At 48.1% G+C, this 15040-nt stretch overlaps 1 long non-coding RNA gene across 4 annotated transcripts in view; it reads right to left on the reverse strand.

The window, feature by feature from the left end:
* LOC118253708 (uncharacterized) overlaps positions 1 to 3392 on the reverse strand; it is a 37609-nt gene extending 34217 nt beyond the window's left edge. For all 4 annotated transcript variants that reach the window (XR_007708183.1, XR_004780663.2, XR_004780560.2 and 1 more), the window contains exon 1: positions 2430 to 3392. This is a non-coding gene — a long non-coding RNA (uncharacterized LOC118253708). The remainder of the gene's footprint in view (positions 1 to 2429) is intronic.
* Between the last annotated feature and the right edge of the window lie 11648 nt (positions 3393 to 15040).

Here is a 15040-nt window from a genome sequence, read left to right on the forward strand (position 1 = left end):
GTTACCCAGCACACAATGTGGGTGTGTTTTCAGGAAGAGCTAGATTGCAGCTCCCAACTTAGTTGTGGTGGGTTTGGAAACATTCAGACACTTTTCTTCAGGCACTATTTTGTGGGTTTGCAGGTTTTCTCAGCCAGAAACTGTACAACACTTATTTGAACAAGATGGAAAGCGTCTCTCCTTGAATTCCTAGCAGATTCTTTCAGGACTGATGTCCTGAGGTTCGCTTGGGTGTGATAAAAATGCATCAAACCCACGATGTTTTCAATGAAACATTTAAGGCTCAAAACAATATTGCTAGCAGTTGAAAACTTGTCTGCTGGAAAACATATATCCAAATGTGCTGGCCATTAGCGGTCACCCAACAAGGACATCTCTTTTCCCTTTCATTACCAGTATTTTGTTAGCCTGTACTGCTAAACAGTGATTGTGTTTGTCCTGGGTTGCACTGGACGATGAACAAGAGTTGAAGGGCGAGAACCACAGTCTGAATCCCATGGGAGACTAGTCAGAATGAAAGGCATGAACTTGTGGGTTTTAATATTGCTCACTAGGTGGCAGCATTTTTTTTCTTTCAAATCTCATTTTATTTTACGTTCTTGGTAGAGGTGTAGCAGAAGTCTATTAATAACTTTTGTTTGTACACATAAATATTCTGTTAGAAGCTGTTTATTTTCATCTGTATTATTAGTGTCATTACAGTCCTGGTACGTAGTCAAACTCATTTTACTTGGCAGAATAAACTTGTTTTTTTTTTCCTGATCATTGAATCCAAGGATGTTTGCTGCAAGAGACTACAGTGTAGTATTTTGTAATAGCTCTATTCAGTGGGCAGATATCTGTGGCATTCACTGACATGGTTACGATTGCATTGAGTTCTGTCTTAGCTTCATGACTTTTGGTGCTGGTCACATAGCAATTTTTGAAAGTTGCATTTACAAAACATTTATGGAAGCAGCATAGGTTTCTGGTTAAAGCATTCTTAATTAAATAACCTTAGAAAAAGTCATTTTCCTCTAACTGAGTCTCACCTTTACATTAAGAAAAAATTACTCTTTTCGAAGTGCTTTTTTATCTATCAGTGAGAAATTTTGTAAGATTCTGGTACACTTGTTTTATTTTAACATTTACACAGATGTGTTGTTTTTTTTTTCCTTGACGTTATATACAGAAGCGTTTAAAGTTGACCTAAAACTGTACCTACTTACTTTAGTCTGTTCCTGTTTACCAGTAAGAGAGGCAAAGGTACTGAAAAATCCTACTGTGATGCTTTCTAGAGCAGACTGAGATGTTAAACTTGTCTTGTAATTGTCTGGTGTCCTTATGGGTCCGGTAGAATATTTCAGCAAGCCTCAAACTGTGCCCTGGAACGGTCTGACTTTCCTGGAAATCCTTGGTCTTATCTTCCATGCCCAGCTTCAGATATTTTGGATACTCGGGAAGCTGCAGATGTCCTTAAAGGGGAAGCTGAACTGAGCCTTCACCCTTCATCTGTAATTGAAAGTCATCTCTAAAAGTGAGGAGTGGATCCTTTATGAACCTTTGGGGCTGCTCTGTGATAGCTATCCGCATGCACAGTCTTACCTTCCAATAATCTTTTGAAAGTTCCAAATATCTTTTTTTTTTTTCTCTGTGTGAATAAAGGAAAATCAGCTTTGCACTTACATGTGAGTCAGAGCTCTCCTGGGGATTTTTTAAATGCAGAAGTTGGTGTTCTGTAAATTTATCAATATGCTTGCCCTACAATGTGCCTGCCTTCCCTAAGCTTAAGCTAGGAGACATAAACACAGCTAGAAAATACAAAGTGGTAAAGATGTGATTGTGAATGGGAAGTCAGTTCAGTGATTAAGTTTATCTAAGAGCTCTCGGGACAATATGGCAATTTCTGTGTTTGGAAGTTAGGTAGCTTTGCAACTGTAATCAACATTTAAAACAATTATATGTATTGTCGTCTGTTGAGAGCTAGATAATACTCATGTCAGAGTCAAACAGGAGAAGACAGCAAAGCAACTCATCTGTCTGGATCAGCCAAAGTAAAGATTTCCTAAGTTTGTACTATAAGGGTCTGTAAACTCTTAGTAGCACCTTTTCTTTTATGATCTGGTTGAGCCCAAAGGGGGGAAAAGCTGCATAATATTGGGAATTCCTCCATTTCTACACAGAGGAAGAAGGATACCCTTAAGGTGCCCTTAAAAAAAAAAAAAAAAATTTTAAACTCTGAAATGAAAACCAGGTGTTTGGGCTGATGAGGAGGGAAACAAACATTTGCCTACTCTTCACAGTTAATTCTATTAAGTTACATCATCTCTTGACAGTGCTTTTAGACTCTGCAATGCACCAGTGAGCCAGAAGACACATTTATGGAATAATGCGCTAGAACAGGGTTCTTGTATACAATTTCAGTCATCATGAAAAGAATTGATTTTTACCTTACAAGCAGATGAGATGTTCCTGTATCAAGTAGCCAGGAGAATGTTGCCAGAGTTGCTTTTCTGGTAATTTGCTGGCAGTCAGTCTTTGGGCTGTGAGAAAGGGATTTCCTTCCTCCTTTTCACCATGTGTTAGTTCCCTGATCTAGAAGAAGTCTCTCTCACTGAAGGTTTACTGTCAGGTAGTGCAAATGAACAGTTGGAAGAAAAGTGGTCCAAAACTTAAAATATAGTTTAAAAAAAAAAAGTAGGAAATCCATACATATGTGCATATTTCATTCTCTTGTCCTGTTAAGGTTGAAAGGATCGAAATAGAAAACCAAAGAGATACTCAGTGATGCACAAGAAAAACATGGAGAGGGGATGATCTCAGTCTTTCAGGAACACTGATTTTTTTTTGTCCACTCAACAATCCAGTGAATGCGCATTCTCACAGCTCTGGGCTCTGCTCCATTCTGCTACTCTGAGTATGTTTGATCTCCGGGCACTGAAAGAAGCAATGAAAAATAGTCTTAAGCACATTCCTGAGATTTTTTCCCACCGCCACTGCTCTGCTGATGCACTGTGCAGCTGTTAGCAGAGAATCTGCCAATTCTGACATACAGACACTCGATTTGATTTTTTTTTTTGTGGGTCCTGAGGATGTAACAGTGGAGATAGATAGACACCAAACCAAAGGCAATAATGAAAGGGTAGGAACTTGTACTTTGGCCCCGCCAGGATTTTTGCCTACATGCCAAATGAAGAGTTCAGCATTGTTTCATTTTGTTGTCCTCTTTGCTCTGCAGTGAAGTGGTTCACTTTATGCAGAAGAAGTACATGGGATCACTCATGCTTTAGCTAGCAAGGCTGTGACAGAAGCTTTAAAAATACCCAGCTGGAAAACAGAAGTCCCAAGCCGACCGAATCACATTTAGCCCTAAAGCATTTAGCCCAACCTCCACATGCTAGTGCCAGCATCTGTCAGCTGTCTAGCGAGCCAGCTGGGTGAATGGGTATTTCCCTGGGATACAGCAGCTAAGGGAAAAGATCTGGGTCTTTTTTAAGAGTAATCAATTCCCTCATTCAGTTGTCTGCCAGGTCACACGAGGCCTTTTGTTGGCCAAGTAGGGTAAGAGACAAGACAAGACGCAGGGAGGAGGACTTGCTTTCTTAAGGAATGCTGGCTTGCCACACACACTGCACAGCAGCCAAAGGTTGCGTTATTCGCGTAACGTCACTGGTGTATTTACTGCTTCGTAGTGATGACAATGAAATGCAGCAACACTGTGGAGAAAAGGCAATGAGGGAAGGATAATATAGGTTGCAATACTGGATCCTCTGCTTTAACTGCTTGCTGGTTTGAAGCATGGCCACAGGCTTCCCCAGGACATACCTGATAAATCGCTGACAGAAATACTTGGGATCAGGGAAAGGGACAAGCCATAAAATCCTAGGGCAAGATATGTGTGCTGCCCAGGCATATGTCCAACTTCTGCAGCAAGATGTGTTTGAGTCACCTGTAAATTACAGATCTTTTTTTTTTTTTTCTGTTCATAATTTCTCCTAATTTCCAACCAGAACCTCTCCTGGTGCAATTTGAGTCCATTCCCTCTTATCCTATCGCTGCCTCACAGCTTTAGGAAAGACAGGGAAATTCATATTTTTATTTGTTTATATATTGATCTTTGTTTGCTACCCTCTCAACTAGGGACAGTAAGTGTCCAACAGCATGTCCCTTATGCACATGCTGGCAGGCAATCCTCCTTAGGAGTCCAAGTCTTGGGAGGAGATACACGGAAAGACCAGTGCTCTCTGTGAGGAGACCTAACAGGAGGAGGCCATTTGGGGCACTCAGGACTAAGGGACTATCTCTGCTGTCAGTGCCCTGCCTTATGTGACCCTATCAGTCTGTGTGACCTGAGGGTGGGCACACACAGGTGGCTATATACCTTGCCTGGAGAAACCTTGTGTGAGTCACGGACTGCTTACAGCATCCTGGGTTCTGTCAGCTCAGTTTCAGGCCTGCGGTTTCTGATCTGGAGGCTTTCCTGTGCCTCTGAGACTGAAGACAGTCATTTCAGATGGCTAGTCATAGAATCGTAGAACCATTTAGGTTGGAAAAGACCCTTAAGATCATCAAGTCCAACCAACAACATAACACTACTAAGTCTACCACTAAACCATGTCCCTAAATGCCATGTCCACATGTCTTTTAAATACTTTCGGGGATGGTGAATCCACCACTTCCCTGTGCAGCCTGATCCAATGCTTAACCAACATGAAGAAATTATTCCTAATATCCAATCTAAATTTCCCCTTGGCACAGCTTGAGGCCATTTCCTTGCATCCTACCACTTGTCACCTGAGAAAAGAGTACAACACCCACCTTCTTTCAGATAGCTGTGGAGAGCAATGATGTCTCCCCTCAGCCACCTCTTCTCCAGACTAAACAATCCCGATTTCTTCAGACCCTCTTCTCTATACATGCTCAAGCAACTCAATATAATTCTCATAGTGAGGAGCTCAAAACTGAACACAATATTCAAGGTATGGTGTCACCAGTGCCGCGTACAAGGGAACGACCCCTAGTCCTGGATAATCCCTAGTCCAAAGACTTCCCTAGTCCTACTGACCACAATATTGCAGACCAGGATGCCATTGGCCTTCTTGGCCACCTGAGCACGCTGCCTGCTCAACCGAACAGTTGAGGTTGGAAGGGACCTCTGAAGATCATCTAGTCCAACCCCCCTGCCAGGCAGGATCACCTAGAGCACATTGCATAGCATGGCATCTAGGCGGGTTTTGAATATCTCCAGAGAAGGAGACTCCACAGCCTCTGTGGGCAGTTTCTCTGCTTTTCAACCCGGGGCTCTGCAAGGCGCTGTAACCTTGACGATGCTCTGTACAAGGCTACAGCATTCGTAACCCATGCCGGCACCTACAGAGGTTCAGATTGGGAGGAGGGATGTGCGGAGACAGAGCTCATTCACAGCAGCCCACAGAGACACACACCCTCCCCAGAAGGGCTGAACCTTACCACTTTAGGCAGCAGGAACTCTGGATGTAGCACCTTTGGCTGGGCAAGCTCCAGGATCAGTGGGGAAGCTCTATAGCTCAGTGCAGCTGGTGACACACGCCTCTCAGGGGACTGGTAAGGTCTCGAAGCAGAGAGCTATGGCACAGCCACTCACAGCTATTCCCCCACAACAGTTAAACAGGGCTGCAGCTGAGGTGTCTAAGTCCTGTGCTTGCTCAAGGGGAGACAGCTGCAGGAGAAAACAGCGTTGTCTCATGGCCACTTCCAGTGTACAACCCACTCATCCCATGAGTCTATAGGTTCTAACCCCAGCAGACTCCCTGCTCTGCATTTTGCCCTCTGTTACATCCAGGTCTCCCAGCCTTACCTTGTTTATCCTGTGCTTTGGTCCCTCAAGCATCTCGGTGGCCCTGCACTGAACTCACTCCATTGTTAATGTCTTTCTGGGGGGCCTAAATTGGACCCATACCCAGATTTGCTCTCACCCAGGCCCAACAGATGGGAAAAATCTTCTCCTTTATTTCTGTAGTTGCACTCTTGCTGATACAGAGTGCACACTGAATTAGTGCTGAGGGGAAGGATTTCTCTAATGTAGAGGAGACATTTTCCCCTAACTGATGCTAATACCCGAGGCAGCAGAACCACTTGCTGATTTCCTTTCAGATCATTTCACTCATGTAGACTTACAGTTCTGACCTCTACAGAGCTACGGACCTTAAGGACAGAGGCAGGGTGACAAAGTCTGTCCTTTGTAGCCATCAGCACTTTTGGCAGTAGCATAACCTTCTTGTTAAATAAGCATGGTGATGTGAGGCAAATGAACCCTGCTGTGTTATATGTGTGTCCAAATTCTTCCATAAGGACTCCTGGTTTACATAGGTGACATGGGATTTGATCTCATTTCTGCTCTCCTGCAAACCTCTCGTCCCACAATTGCTGTTACTGCCAGTCACACTGAATTAATGTCACTGTGAACTCTCCTTTCCTGCAGAAAGCAATGTGCTATTGGGAGAAACTGCAATAAGCCCCAACATGTTCTTATCTGGAGTCTAAGCATGTTGCTATTGACGTGCTGTATTTGGACTGGCGTATATCCTCACACTAATGGACATTTTGCTTTATTGTAGCTAATGAAAGACCCAGCACTAAAGAAAAGGAAGTCCCTTAAGCCTGTCTTTGGTCACTTGATGGAGAAACTGTGGGACATACGCAGTGCTGTACAGCAGATGGCAGTGAGAGGCCTGGGCAGCGTGGTCAGTGAAGTTCACCTGTGAAGGTGAAACTGACTTTGCAGCCCCCAGCTGAAAAGATACTGGTGAAAAGTTGCTCAGGACTTAAAAGAGACTGAACAGATTCAGAAAAATAAATGTTTTTTGGTAGGACCACATTCTGGTCTCTGAAATCAGCACAGATACAAAGGAAAAATGGACAAAATGAGGATCTTTGGACTAAGATTTACTCTGTAATTGTTTTAAAAAAGCATTAGCCCTTGGAAGTAATGGTTAAAAAGGGAGGTTAGAGGCATGAATAGTGAGAAGCTCTTGAATGTCCTACACTTCGTAGCTGAGGAAGCATAAGGAAGCTGCTGCTGACAAGGGGCATGAAAAATGTTGCTTTTTCATAGATTACCAGTGATAGCATGTTGGCACTAGCTGAAGAGGGTTTAGGAGGTGGGATCCACCTTCAGAGACATCGCTGAAGCCAAGGCAGGGCAGTGGGCAAGACCAGGAGAGCTGTGCCTGACCATTGCAGTGGGGAGCTGAGCCTTGAGCCATGGCTCCCAAGAACAGCCCTCTAGAAATGTGTTCGTCAGAGAGAAAGCTGCGTGGAGTTAATACCTGCACATACAGCCTAGAGGTGCAGAGCAGGGAGAGGCAGCAAGCAGCTCACAGCAGCTGCTCACATGTGTCTGAGGTGGCCCTCCAGAGCAGGGAAAGAAAAGCAACCCAGTGTCCCCAGGAGGGACATATCCTCTTTTTCATCAAAGTTCTTGGTTCTCTGCAGCTCCATGGAGCTGGTGCTGGGGTTGGACACAACATCATTTTGGCCCCACAGAGTCCCCAGCCCACAAGTGAGCAAATGGAGCAGTCTCTCCCTGAGGCCTGGCTGGGCAGTGCCTGAGCTGACACCATGCAAGGGCCCTGGCAGAGGGGAAGGGGGCAGTGGGACTGTGGGACCCTGAGAGCAGGGCCATCCTTGTGCTCTCTGCTCCTCTGGTGTGGGGCTGGCTGTGAGTCTGGGGCTCCAGTGAGAGTCTAGCAGACACCCATGCCGGGGACTCGGCCTGAGCCTTCGTGGAGGTGTTAGGTGGGCAGCCGAGCTCCACCACAGCCACTCTCTCACTCCCCCTCTTCAAAGGGAAAGGGGGAGAAAATACGATGAAAAGGGCTCAAGGGTTGAGATAAGGACAGGGAGATCACTCAACAATTATCATACATGCTCTGCCAGTAGTCAGGGATCTTAGACTTTGGGTATGAGGCTGTGCCTCAGATCCTGTGTCTCAGCCTCCCCTGTAGCCACCAGAAGAAACAGTATGGGTTCCCTGACCACCCTGGCACAGACTGAGCTGGCCCAGGACCCCACAGAGTCCCTGCGTCCCCATGTCAGGAGAGGCTGCTAGCTGGGGGCAGGGGCCATGCTGGGCTGGTCAGGCAAGGAGGGAACAGCCACGTGGTGCTGCAGAGATGATAGCTGCAGCCTCCTTCCCAGCTAGGGAGTCTTTGGTCATCTCTAAGTGCCACATGGACTCCAAGGGTGCCGCCAGCCACCATGGATGTGTCACATGGAGACATCACGGTCACCCACCCCAGCGTTCAGGCCTGTAATGACACCACAGCAGCTGGTGGTCATCTCTCTGCAGGTGGTGGCCCAAGGCTACCTGCAAGGTGGTAGCCTGTGGTGGCCCAAGGCTACCTGCTCAGACCGGTCTGACAGAAACCAGGATGCTGCTGGCTGCACGTCACTGCCATCACAAGGAGGACAAGGAGGCCAGGCAGCTGCCGCAGCCCTGAAACAAACACCCATAGTAAGGGTCACTCATTCAGCCCTTCATGACCCTGCTCCAGTGAGAAATAAAGTCCTTTCATCGTCCTGTATTTAAGTGAGTTGGGACTTTGGAAACCTGACAGCTTTGGCCTAGAGGTTCTGACTAGGACAGGTTTCTGCAGGCCTCCCAGTTCCCTGACTTCTTTCCTAAAAAATGTACAGCCATCTGAACCTCTGGAAGGGCACACGCTACTCTTCACATTCATCTGACACTCCAGGAGTAAAGAGCAGATCTGCTTGTCTCCTCCTGCCTCTTCCCTGCTTTTATAATCACAAGTACTGTAGCCAGTGTTTTCCTGGGCTGGGTACAAGAGGCAGCTCACACATGTGATGCCCAACTGGCTCTCTGCATGCTAGGGCATGCTCTGCCTACAAGCGATGCAGGGCTGTTGAAAAGCCTCCTGGCAAGGAACTGCAAGTATCAGAGCCTATTTTAGTCACTTCAAAACAATCTGGTTAGTAAGAGGGAGGAAAGGATGGAGAAAGACTGTACCCCAGGCAGAGATTGCACATGGAAATGCCAATGAGATGACACTGTGCTCTGAGAATTATTGGCACAACTGGAGGAACAATAAAACATCCCAGTTTCCATCTGCATGGCTGTAGCCAGTGGACAAAGAAAAGGCACTGATTCCACTGAAAGTCACATCTGATTTGTATCTGTCTGGCCTGAATCAGTTCTGATGCTGAGGAGAGACGGGCTGAACCTTGCCTACTAAAACAAAAAGGAAAATGCACTAAAGAGGCATTCCGGCTCAGCTTTGAGCACTTTACATCTGAGCCAAAAGCTCCTGGGAAGCCCCTCTTTGGTCGGGGTGGAATTGTATAGTGAGCTGACCGGTGTCCTTCAGAGCTATAGCAAGGAGACAGCCTGGAAGGCATGGCCATAAGGACACAGCATTGCCTTATAAACATCCTTTCTCTGGGGAAAGGCTTTTTCAGTACGGTCATTCTGTGCATCTCTTGCTGCTGTTTTGCCAGCTTTTTGATCAAAAGATCAACGATTCAGTGAAGTTCTTGTGTTTCGAGCAAAGGCAATTGTTAGCTGCTCCCTACAGAGCAGCTCACCAACTGCAAGAGTTATCCTTTGAGTCAGTACTGACTGGTTAGGAAATTCTGCTATAACTGAATGGAAGCAAACAAATTCTGTAATTTGGGTGGAGGGAGTTTCCGGAAAGCACACATTTTTTAACTTGCATACTTAGGAAAAAAAAAAAATATCTCTGCTCAATGCCCAGAAAAGAGATGCTGGTACTAACCCTCATTTACAAGAAAGAAAACATGACAAAATTCAGGAAAGACATGTTCATGCCAAAGAGGCGAGTCAGACATTCAAGAAACCTGAATTATACCCCTTTCTTCTCCTGATGGTTTGACAGGTCACTTCTCCTCTCTCCTCTTAATCTTCTTTCCATCCCGCCTCCTCACTGCTTTAGATGGACATTTGGGCCAGGACAGCCATGAGCTACGTGTATAATTGCCCCAACAAAGTGTCTCCAGCCAACATGCTGCTGTAGTGCAAGTGCCTGGATGATACCCAGGCCTCTGTGAGCTGAGTCCAGATGAGTGGGATGCCAAACATATGCTGCAAATGCCAAATCCTCCTTGCAATGCCACAGTGTCACGCAAAATTGTCAAGTGTGCATCACACTAGCTGCCTTTTTCCCCTGAAGGAAGGGAGACTCCACAATGGGCCTAGAGGCACCCTGCATATTATTCCTTTTACTCTCCTGCCAAAGGGACTTCCTCTGGGGCCAAGATATCTTCTTAACAGGTCAGGCACAAACCCCAGCAGAACTCTGATCTCCTGCCAGGAAGAGAAATCCTTAAAGATTTCAGGATCAGAAAAGCATTAGCATTTGCCATCCGGACACAGACAGATTCGGGACGTGACTTTCACGCTGTCGCTGCAGGACTCCCAGCATTTCAGCAGCTTGTCTCAGCCTGAAACACTTTGCTGCCAGTACTCCTAGTGCAAGTCTGGGCTGGATTCAGAGGCTAAGTAAAATGGTGTGGGGTTTTTTTGTTTGTTTGTTTGTTTTGTTGTTGTTGTGGGTTCTTTTTCCACATTAGAGATTTTCTCTCTGTTGACAGTAATAAACGAGGGAAGAGAGGAGTTCTTCCTGTTCCTGAGGACCGGGTACTCCTATTTGGCAATGTTTGAGGCACATGCGTGGAAGAAAATAACAGACAGCATAAAAACATGAGCAAACCTCTGTGGGCTGGGCTATCCTCCCAGCTGTCCTGTTGCCACAAGAGACCAAGAGCAGGTGGCAGGGCTGAGCAGAAGCAGGTAGCGATACCCACCACAGCTACTGCAAGCGTGTGGCATCACACATTGTGAGGTCTCTGCCTGCACCTCGCACATTGGGGTCAAACTCTAGGGCTGTATCTTGCAGCAGGGGCCTGCAACCTGACCACATCCCCATTTCTCCAGCCACCCAGGTGTCACACCAGACGTTTCTTCCAACCTGCTTGCCTCCACCCATCGCAAGCCGTGCTGCTGTTGCTTAGCACCACAGATACACACCACATATCCCCTTGGCTGGGTGCCTGCCTGAGGCATGCAGAATCAAGTCTTCTCCCCAAAACCTCCTCTAGCAGCAACTGAACAGCATCGCTTGGTTTATCAGACAGTGTAACTGCAGCAAAAGCACTCTTGCTTGGTCAGCATCATCCCACTAGGAAAACTGGCGCTGGTCTTTCAGCCCTTTGGCACAGATCTCTTTGCAACACCCATGCCTTTGCAATACCCATGCCTTAGCCCACGTGTCCCCTCACACTACAAAACCACTCAAAGTTCAGGACAGTTTCGGCTCATTGCTAAACACATGGCAGTTGCTTTGTTGTTGTTGTTGTTTTTGCCTGGGTTTGTCCAGAGAGCCCTGCCCCTCTGCCCCAGGCTCCAGCCAGCTAGACAGCTTTCTGCATGCAGTGCCAGTTTTCCTTTGCTCTGTCAGATAAGCTCAGCCACTGAAACACATATTTGTGTTTCACTGTGATTCTTGTCAGTCCTTTCTCCCTCCTCTCTGATTTTCCAGCATCCACTTCCAGCTGTCTGTGAGCTGAGAGAAAATCAACTCCTTCCCAAGCCCCAAGATTTTTCTTTTTCCCCCTGACCTTCCATCAGGAAGACAGTTCCCTGGGAAAAGGGGGTGTCCTGCCCCTTCCTATCCCCAGCCAGACCCCTGCCCTGTGCCCACAGGGGCACCTGGGCTGCGGCAGCAGCTTAGATCCAGGACCTGATCCAGGACCTGATCCAGGACCTGATCCAGCCCCTCCCCAGCCTGGCAGAATCACAGCGCGTACTAACGCCAGGAACATCAAGCCTGGACAAACCATTTGCGGGGAACTAAAGTAAGATGAGAATAAAACCCTGCACAACAGTGACTTTGCTGCCATGCTCCATCAGCAAAGCCAGAAGCGGGGCTGCCCACAGCAGGGAGCTGGGCGCAGCCTGGCCAAGGGTGCAGTCGTGCAGGACCCATGGAGGCAAGCAGGAGCAGCTGAAACAGATGAATTTGTGAGCACCATTTCCACTACTGCAGCCTGTGTTCACCCTTCCTGTAAACCCGCAGGAAGCAGCCCCTGGGCACAAGGTCCCAGCAGCCGCCGCAGGGCACAGTCCCCCAGCACAGCGGTGACAAGCCTGGACGTCTCCCTGTGCCATGCATCCCCAGAGCCCCGGAGCACACAGAACCATGCGTTGAGCTCTGCCAAGGAGAGCAGATGCCAAACCTGAATTACCAGCCCAGAGAGTAGCTGCAGATCCTAGGAGCTCCTGCGATTTGCGGCAGGTTTTTCAGGCCCCCGCCTGTCACACGCACACGCAGCTACTTAAGCAGTCACCCAAGGACTTGCGGGTTTCTTTTTTCTTTTACACGCTTTTGGTGCCTGCCAGCTCCAGGTAAGTGTGAGCTTTGAGCTGGGGGTGCTGGGGCAACTCGCAGTTGGGGATGGGTTGGGGGACGGGGTGAGCGACTTGCTGGGGAGGTTGGAGCAGTACCCAGCAGGGCTGTAATGGGAAAGCCCTGTGGCTGGGGCACGAGAGAGGCACACAGGCAGGCAGAGAGCCCAGGCTAGGTGTACCACGGGGACCTATCTCAGCTACAGCAGCTGCTGCACTGTTCGTGCTGTTCCTATCTGATATTATCTTCGAAAAGGCTGAATGGGAGGCTTACAGGATGCATGACAGGTGTTTTTTCCTTATGGTGGGGTCTGGTTTATTTTTAAAGCCTCAGCCCCACCTCATCCTGTGTGCCGTGCTGGCTGATGTTATCCACGACCGTGCCCTGGCTCAGCAGGAGGCAGAGCAAAGCTCAGGACAGGACACAGCTTTGCAGAGCGAGAGAGGACAGGACAGCCTGTTTGCATTGAGAACGGCTTGCTGTTTTGATCCCTGCAGTGGCAGGAAATAGTTGCAAGCTAAAAACAGATGCTTCCAGTCCCTTCTTAGCCCTAACGGTGGGGAGAGCACTGGGGAAGGGGCCACGGGGTCCCATCAGCTGTGCAGGAGCTTCTGACCAGAGAGTTTTCCAGGGGCTTCAGGTGCAGTAAATGGTTGGAAAGCTGTGCAGCCAGACAGCTATTGTGCATGTCTTTCAAAAAAAAGCAAAGCTGAGCAAACAGAGATCATCTCTTTTCTGGAAAAGTGGCTGCTTTCTGCCAGGACAGTAGGTGCTGACAAGCACCAGCAGTGTTGAGCTGCCCCCCTGCGAGGCAGAGGGTTGATGCCCTCCCCTATTTCAGGCCAGAGCTGGGTTCCCAGCCAGTACCCCCAGGGTGTAATAACATTTTCCCCTGCTGCAACCTGTGGCCATTGCTTGTTGTCAGTTCCCTACAAGGTGGATGTGGAGGGACATTTAAATAACCCACCAGCCATGCTAAGACAACCAGGTGCTCCTTGCATGGTCTCCATGCACACAGCAGTGCTGGTTATAGCCATCTGCAATGGCAGATCCCTTGCAAGCTTCAGCTGGTGGCTGCTGTCACATTGCCTTTCCTAAAACCAAGATGGTCAGAATGAAGTGTGACTTCCCCAGGGCTCTGTAGCTGCAGACACTTTTTGTTTTGGTGCTGTGGTTTCACTGTGTTTCTGGAACCACCATTTCTGCCTGGGTGTGTCACCCTCTGCCACCAAACTCAAGCCTGTGGTGCCGAGGGAGGACAACGTTAGGCATGGGACTGTTCACAGATCTCAACAAACACCACAGTACCCCAGCTTTTCTGAGAGCTGCATAGTTAGCTTGCATCCTTTCTGCTAGAAAAGGCCACTTTTTCTAAAGCCTGCAAAAAAAAATAGGCAGAAAAAAAAGCTAGCAGTGGTGCTTTTCAGCAGATGAGCAAAACAGTCACAATTCTCCATATTTCTGCCAGGTTTTAAGAAATGTAGGCAAGAAAAACATCTTTCCTGGACAAGGGAATGGTCCTGTACAGCCTGAAGGCCAGGCTCCAAGCCAGGGCCTGGGCTTAAATGGGTCTAGGAGTCCAGGTGAGGCCAACAAGGATATTTAGGAACTCTTGGTGTACTCCAGTCCTGTCACATACTGCCTGTTTTTAGCAACCAAAAGGTGTTGTGCAGGGTGCCACACGTGGCATGTGGCCTCTGAAAACCTCTGGCCCCCAGGGGAGCAATGTGAGAAGACCCGCAGAGCCCTCCAGGACCTGCAGGATGTTGACATTTTCCTGAAAGCCATCTCACAGCCTCAAGAAGCAGCAAACGTCCTCCCTCCAGAGCAAGGGTAGAGAGGGGATAAGAAAAAAAACAACATCAGGTATCCTATTCCATGTGCCAGGGCACCCCGAGTTGCCAGCAGGTAGAAGATCTGTGCCCTATGGGAAAACGCCTCAGGAACCTGGGGATTACCAGAAATAGAAGCAGCCACGAAGATGAAACGGGAGAGTTACGAGGCACGTGTTTCCTATGCAAATCCATGCACACGCCTTAATGCACGTTAATGGAGCAGGCTGCAGACGATGATTTATGAACCACTGGGCCCTGCTGCTGCTGGGAGCCCAGGCTAGATGTGTGATGCCTGACCTCTCCCTGTATGGACACCTCTGAACCGAGTCCGTGGCAGGAGAGCCCAGCCAGCTGCTGCGACAGGCCGGTGGCTGCAGTACTCTGCAGAGGAGGGCAGCTCAGCCTGCGGTGCCTGGGTGCGAGGGGTGATCTCGTCCTGGTCTCTTCCTGGTGGTGAACGATGCCGTTTTCCAGCACACTCCATCGCACTGAAAGGAGCTCCGACCTTATGCAACCACTGTGTTACAATCAGTATTTACCAAGTGACTCGAGAAGAAGAGTGGGCTGTTTCATAAGCAACTCTGGTCTTTCTAACCCTATGTGAATGCCAGGAGATCCTGTTATTAGTCAAAGCAACTTCTTGCAGATAAGGCTCAGCGGAGCATTTAGTTTTCGGGGTAAAGCTCGAGGATCTCCCCAGCCCCTTGTGAACAGGACAGCTGGCTCCCTGCAAGCTGCAAAGCAGTTTTGGACCTTAGCCCTATCCCAGCAGTGCTGCCAGAAAGTGAGAGCCCTGAGGCATTC

Source organism: Cygnus atratus, chromosome 4 (assembly GCF_013377495.2).
Source record: "Cygnus atratus isolate AKBS03 ecotype Queensland, Australia chromosome 4, CAtr_DNAZoo_HiC_assembly, whole genome shotgun sequence".
Lineage (NCBI taxonomy): Eukaryota > Metazoa > Chordata > Aves > Anseriformes > Anatidae > Cygnus > Cygnus atratus.